This window comes from Corvus kubaryi, unplaced genomic scaffold, assembly GCF_017639235.1.
Source record: "Corvus kubaryi isolate FWS band 111438036 unplaced genomic scaffold, C.kubaryi_AGA036_p1.0 32123, whole genome shotgun sequence".
Taxonomy (NCBI): domain Eukaryota; kingdom Metazoa; phylum Chordata; class Aves; order Passeriformes; family Corvidae; genus Corvus; species Corvus kubaryi.
In genome coordinates, this window is record NW_024580711.1 from 1 (window position 1) to 7706 (window position 7706).

General features: G+C 39.0%; 1 long non-coding RNA gene across 1 annotated transcript; it reads left to right on the forward strand.

Annotated features, from left to right (window-relative positions):
- Positions 1-183: 183 nt before the first annotated feature.
- Positions 184-6868, forward strand: LOC121660362. The gene is made up of 2 exons (XR_006014628.1): positions 184-4648; positions 6065-6868. It is a non-coding gene; the product is annotated as an uncharacterized LOC121660362 (long non-coding RNA).
- Positions 6869-7706: the final 838 nt, after the last annotated feature.

Genomic DNA, 7706 nt, shown 5'->3' on the forward strand with positions numbered 1-7706 from the left:
ATATTCAGTACAGAAGATGATTTATTGTATTGTAACCAGGACTTCAGACAATTCCATTCTATTCCTCTCTTGCTCTTACTCTTGCTCTTACTCTTGCTCTTACTCTTACTACTTCTTCTTCACTCTCCTTGCTCTTACACTCTCTCTCTCTCTCTCTTACCCGCTTACTCTCTTGCTCTCTTGGGCCTGCTCAGAGCTGAGTCAGGCAGCTCTGAGCAGTGCCCCTATACCCACGCCTTTGCAATAAACCGCATGTCCCAAGATCAGACTATAGAGATCTCTCATCTCCGACCGTCCGTAACCTACATGCAATACCCTGCAGCCCCTCTGGAGAAGCCCCCAGGTGATGGAGGCTCGCCCCTCCTGAGATCCCCGGCTGCAGACCCCCCTGGGGTGGAGCTGCCCTGAGAGCTCCCAGCCAGCACCCCAGCACGGGTCCTTCTTCCTGCCCCAGCACCTGGATCAGGCAGACAGGAGGAGAGGCTGCTCATGGCACCCCTGGGAGGGCAGAGGCCAGGACACCCCTGGGTGACTTGTGTGGTGTCAAACTGAGCTCTGATGGCATCTGCTCCTGCAGCACCATCCCTGCTGCCACTGCTGCCCTCGTGCTTCTCCTAGACCTCTCTTTAGGCTCACTCTTTTTTTTTAGTTCAGGGATTGCTTTAATTCCATAAATGCTGTTTAATCCAGCCAAAAGTCACAATCTCCAGCCTGACCAGTTTTGGGCCAACACCCCCACAGTGTGTGTGATTTAAATACACCACACTGTCTGAGACTGTCACATTCCTACCTGTTCTGCTGTTGGTTTGCCAAATGTAGGGGCTGTGAAGACTCTGCAAGTGTGCAACAAAATTCCCATCAGTTTCAAAGAAAATTGGTAGTATTTCTGGATCATGGAGTCCAGTCTATGCTGCTTCATTTACTACATGGAATAATCTCTTTAGTACAGATAAATATTTGAATACTATTCTCAACAGAAGCTTTGGAGGCAAAAAGAACTGCAAAATGAACTTTCTTTTCATTAATATGTATAACTTTTCATTAATATATACAACAGGATATGAAAGTTTACTCTTTTTCCTAATGAAAACACAATGATTCTTTGTAGATTGAAATGTGACATTCAACCATTTTTCTTCACTTGAGTATATTTCATACACATCTAAATAAATTGGAATGGAGAAGAAAATTCAGTTTGTCTTTTGTTTGATCAGTGATGAGATTCTCATTAAAAAATTAAGGCTTTAAAATGGAAGAGAATAGTTTAAGGTTTGGGTGCTACTAAGTTCTTCTTTCATGCAACGTTTTAGTTTATATACATATAAAAAGACTAAACTACAAACAAGAAATTGGATAAACAGAGATATATTGTTTTCCTTTGGTTTCATGCCCATCCAATATAGCAAGCAAAACAGAACTCAACATCAGAATTTTAGAGGTTCACTAAGAACATGCAAGTCTTTGAACTTGTCTAGCATCAGCACACAGTGCCAAGAAAATAAAACACTCTCTGGGGCAGCGACATTGTCACAGTCGTATTCACTGTTTTGAGGGATTACTTTTTAACCATTTGTAAATCACTGAGTAGTACCAGCAGACCTAGCTTGTTTTCTCATTAATTAAGCTAGTGCATGAAATCTATGCATCGAACCAAAGGACAGTGTAGTGTGTTGGCCTTGGCTGGACACCAAACGCCCACCAAAGCTGCTCTATCTCTCCCCTCCTCAGCTGGGCAGGAGAGAGAAAATAAAATGAAAGGCTTGGCAGTTGAGAAAAAACAGGGATGGGTCACTCACCAATTACCATTATGGGCAAAATAGGCTCTACTTGGAGAAATTAACTGAATTTATTGCAAATCAAACCAGAGAAGGATAATGAGAAACAAAACCCAAATTTTAAACACCTTTCCCCCAACCCTCCATTCTTCCCTGGCTCAGCTTCACTCCCAATTCTCTACCTCCTCTTTTTTCAGGACCACAGGGGGACAGGAATGGGGGCTGTGGTCAGTTCATGTTTTCTCTGCTGTTCCTTTTTTCTCTTCCTCTTCCCCTGCTCCACTCTGGGGTGCCTTTCACAACAGCCCTCCACGAACTTCTCCAATTAAGTCCTTCCATTGGGCTGAAGTTCTGAAGGGCTCCAGTGCGGATCCCTTCAACAGGGTGCCATCCTTCAGGAACAGACTGCTAGGGGACAGCTGGAAGGACAGCAAGCGGTGTCATCTCCTTCTGTGGCGGGAAAGGCTTCTCATTTGTATGCATGGCTGCCATGGAGTCAAGTTGCAGTCCCTCAGGGATAGCTCTGGGGGTGCTGCCTGTGGGGACGGTTTGAAGTCTCTGGGGAGGGACACTAACAAAGGACTGTTAAGTTTATTGTTAAAAACTGTAATCAAGAACTTATTTAATAAAGGAGTGACCTGACCAACACAACTTAATCACTGATTTTCAACATAACCACCAAACTTGGCAATCAGAAAAGATGCGAGCAGTAATCACCATCAAACATAACTAGGGGAGATAAACAATTTCAACAGGGAATAACAAGGTTCAACAACAATTATCAACTCTTTTTTAACCACTTAAATGACTGTTTTTAATTATCTTAATTAATTAAACCTACAAAATCTAAACATTCAACCATGCAAAAGCCAACTGCATCATTTCATGAATAACAGGTTTAGAGCTGGACATGCCTCAGTAGTCTCATGCCTAAGGTGAGGTTGACAAAACTTGGGGAGCAGGATGAGCACTTACTGATAGTGGACACAGTGAATGCCGAATTTACAGGCAGAACTCCCAAGGTGAGGAAGAAAGTCATAAAGCCAACTCAGCAACTGTGCCAATATCATCTCTCTCTGGGTAAAAGATAATTCTAGCAGGAGGAGATCACAACTGCTTACTCACAGCCTACTGACCCAAGAAAACCACCAACTCTGAGCATGCAGATTAATTGGTATAAAAAGCAAGGGAATCTTTTAACCAACAGAATATAGAATATTAATTAATAAGAACCATATAACTTGTAGTCAGTGAACACTACTGCATTTGCCAAAATGTATAAACACAATGAAAAGTTGTGATAGTCATTGTGCTGGCTTTACAGATTAGCCACCCAGCACCCCTTTCTGTGCAGGACTGTACATAAAGCAGATACATCAACTCTGTGTGGGGATTGACTACCTGCACATGGGTTAAAAGAACCCATTTTGGGAAAACAGCTTTGCTGAGGACGCATTAATAAAACATGCTCTTTTTCCAACCATTTTTACCTGTGTGTGGCCCATCCTGGGAGCAAGCTGGGTGCAGGCAAGAGACCAGAGGTTTGAAATTCAACACTGCGTGGTTGCTGTGGCTCGGCAAGTCACCAATCACCACTTCACCCACGAGAGCAACAAATCATAGAGGGCAAGATAAGGAAGAAACCCCTGGATAAATGACCTGCTCAACTCAGGCCATCAGTCAACAACCACTAGACCTTTAAAGAAGGAAAGAATAAAACAAGAGTGAAATAGGACATCACTGAATTTGCTCTGTCTTTAAAAAGTCAAGCTTTTCCATGAGTTTCTGAAATTAATTTTTCAATATTGGCTAGTGAAAAAGATAGAGTATACAGACACTTTTTACTAGAACAAGACTCCTTTAGTGACACTGTTTCAGCATATTGCAAATCAAGAAGAATATAAACCTACCGCAGCCCAGTAAATAGTGAAGTCCCAAATTCAGGTAGAAAATTGTATGCAGACTTCCTGGATATTATTTTAGGTTAGGCAAAAATGACTGCTGCAATGAGTTATTGGACTCAGGAGGAAAGATATGTTTATGCCCTAAATCACAGCCATCTGATATGTGTATGTGGGTAAACTACATACGTGCAGCTGGAAAAGGGACTTATCATTCGTGAAAAAAAGTTTCACCCTTGAGGCACTAGGAAGATCTGAAAGCAGTCTTCAATAGTTAAGCTCTTTTTCATCTCAATTCTTTACTCAACTTATACAAAGAATGATCCAAACATTTAGACAGCTGTGGATTTTCTTGATGAAAATCATGTATTACAAGAAAAAGATCCTCAAAGGATGATGCTTAAACCTGATTTATTTACTTCATTTACTTATATTTCATATTTCAAACATGTTTCCATAAAGATGAATCCATTTTTACAAAGACGAAAGCAAACATCTATCAGAAAGTATCTAATTTAAAGCACAAGCCTGATTCCCCTTTACCTCATTCTTTATAAAACACAAAGCTGTTTAGTTAAAACAGCACTGTTAGTGCTGTTATGATGGTTCCTTGACTAATGAGATATTTGTGCTTATCTATTGCTCTCTTCAATTACCTGAAATCAGAGGTGCATGTCACAGTGATATTATTGGTACAAAGGCTACTTCTTACTCTTCATTACAAAGAGCTACTAAAAAAAAATGTTTGTCTCATTATGCACTGTATTTAAATATGTATTCAAATAGATACAAAGTTTGGTTCCGTTTTCGATCCTAGATTCTGAAAAAGTTCCTTCTTGGCAACAAAGCCTGTAATTATTTTCTTCCATTTACACTATTCCTTACCTTTATTAATTTCTATATATTTTCCACAGACTTAATGAAGTCCTGGCTTCTACAGGTGAACTGGATGTCACTGATTTTTCTTCACAAGTGAGTTTGTACCAATTTTCTACATGCATAAAATGTGAAGGATATTTGACTGCCTGAATTGCTTCAAAAAATAATAGAATACATCTGACGGAGTTAGTCTGTGTTTTTCTGTTTATATACTTCTGCGTTTCAAATTTTAGAAATATGATGAGGTTGGACAACATTATTTCAAAATACTATTGATTCTTTAAATCAGTTTCTACGTTTTTGGGTTTTTTTTGTAATAGGAAAAATACTGAAATTTATACTCTGTTCATATGGTCATTTTATTGCAAACTTTGACACAGAACTTCTACACAGGTAACAGATATCACACAGGAAATGGGAGTAATGCTTCCTGCCTGGACATTTCAGCAGACCTTCTTTTTTTTTTGCTTTTAAATTTTGTGTAAGAAGGCAGAAGTACTATGCAGATGGCCTTCTGCTCAGTTGTAGTAATCACCCAAGCTTGTCAGGCAGTGTTGGGAAGGAAGTCAGGTAGGTAGAGAAGTGGCTTGATATCACTTCCCTTGTACTTCTTTTCTTAGACAACACATCTACAAATTATTTAGAAGACCTAAGAAGTACTTATAATTTGGTCAAACCTGACTAAAGCAGAATCTTGTTGCATAGAAATAAATAATACCCTGTAACTGAAGACAGAATTATGTTAAATCATAACAACTAAGCCCACTGAATAAAGTTATGCTAATATTATGAAATCTTTCTGGTAAAAACCATGTCTTTATAGGAGTTCGTTCATTAAATAAGCACCAGATGTCATATCACATGAAAAACATTCTAACACTGATGTTTGTTATAGATACCTGTTTTGATTAATATTTCCTCCCTGACTATTCCCCTTTTTCCTCCAGTTCTCTTCTTTTTCTACTCCTCAAAGAGAATATTCCAAGTATTCCTCTGGGTAGATTCTGTGGCCAGCAGTCTAAAAGATTAACATACAAACAGCCAGAACAAAAGCATTGCTACCATTGCTACTTAATTACAGCTCATTTACTCCCGGTTTCTCATCTTGCATTCATTGCAGTGCAGAAACCAAGCAGTCAGAAGAACAGAGACTCTTTAATACATCAGGCTCATGCACTTTCCTTTTCCAGTTTTAGTCTCTGTCCTTTAGAAATAACTTTGAAGCAGTAGCTTTGATGCAGATCAAAGTGAAGACTATTGCACAAGCCTCAGAAGTATTAGGTTCCCAGCATTCCTTCTCCATTTTTGCAAATTTTTGCAGATTTTTGCAGATTTTTGCAGAGCTTCAATCAACGACTTTTTTGCTGAAGGAAGAAGGACTCGTGTTTATACAAGTATATTGAGAACAAGTTACACATAGTAATTTGCACAAACTATTTCACACTACAGAGTTTCACTTAGTTATCCATATTCAAGCATTCACTATGATTGTGTTCTTCTTCTTCCTAGGATCTCTGCACATATTTCTCTCCTATTACCATTACAGATTGGTTTACTGAATTGTGAAGTTAGTGCAGTCTTCTGGAAGGCTACATTCTCCTTAACATTACCATGTACTAATTAATTGCTCTTCAAAGCCTATAGGTTTCTGTTGCTTTAAAGGAATTGGTAGATTGCACAATGTTCTCACACAGAATTTAAAGCAGGAAAAAGTGGGGAAGCAAAGGTAAACTGCAACATACCAAGATAAGGCATTACCATCCATGGAGACCTGTATACATAATGCATGTGTTAAGGAAGATGATAAAATACAAGATTTGTCTGGAGACTTATACTCAAGGGTATAAGGACACTGAGACAAGGAGGAGGCTGAGACTGTATTCTGAAGATGTTCTTATCAACTGGTCACCTAGAAATAAGGATTTTTCTTTAAAACAACAAGCAACTTTGGTTTGTTGCATGCTTTCATAGGATATGCAATGCTTATACTACTATTGATACTGAAGCAACCTTGTATAGTTACTGGCAAACATTTGGTTCTCATTACACTCACAAAACTCCCCATGTTTAATCCTTTCCACAGCAAGGAAAAGACCTTAGTTTTCATTATACTCAAATTTCTTTTGAAGTATTTTCTCATGTGCAGTGTTGTCTGAAATCACAGCTTCAGCAAAGTCCTCCTTAACAGAGGATGTTAAGTAAGATGCCAAAACATGTGTTTGCATAAACTTCACCTGCTAGAATTGCATGACTTAGAGGTTATGGATCAGAAGAACAAAATACTTCTCTTTAATAAAGGATGGTGAAAATTCATGCATATCTGTGTTCCTCTTCACATTCCAGCATAGCTGGGAATCTGGACAGACATTCGTTGCTTCCCTTCACTGGTTGTCACTCTGCAGCTGAATTTTTGCTGTGACTAAGGTCACTACTTGTAGAGTTTCAGCCCAAGAATTTCCATAGCCTCATGCAATGCTGGCTCATCAAAGTTCCTTGGCTGTTCTGTCAGAGAAATATGATCCAAAGATGCTTCTTTAATATAAAACTGCTCCATCTCAGGGCCATCCTGAACAAGCCCAGCTCACAAACAAGCCTCTTCTGGGGTTCTACCCATCAACAGGAACCCCAATTTAAGCTGAGCCACACATGATCTAGACTCAGAGCTCATTAACTCATTAATTGTTTGCTAGTTGTAACTAGTGTGCTTCCTGTACAATTTGAGCCAATAAAAATGAAAAAAAACACCAAGTCTTTCTCATTATTTTAAAATTGTGGAAATGAGATGATCTCTCAACTTTTTCCCCCTTGATGGGAAAACATTTTCAGCAAAACATTCACTTTATTTAGAAAAGCACAGCAGATTTCTTTATTCAAACCCACATTTCCTTGTTGCTGTTAGAAAAACACATTTTTTCCTTGACAAGTTTTATTCCAGGTAGTGTGTTAATCTGTCTGTTGAAGCACACAACAGATATTGCCCACACAGTACCTCTTCATGAAGATGAAGGCAATGGCTTATAATAACTTGCCTGACCATGAAAGCATACGGTGTGTCTGGATTAAAACCAAGTTCCTCTGAAACACTTGACAAATTATAGCTAGATCTCAAGTTGGTAACTCCATTAAAAGGAAGGTTAGATTTTAAGGATAT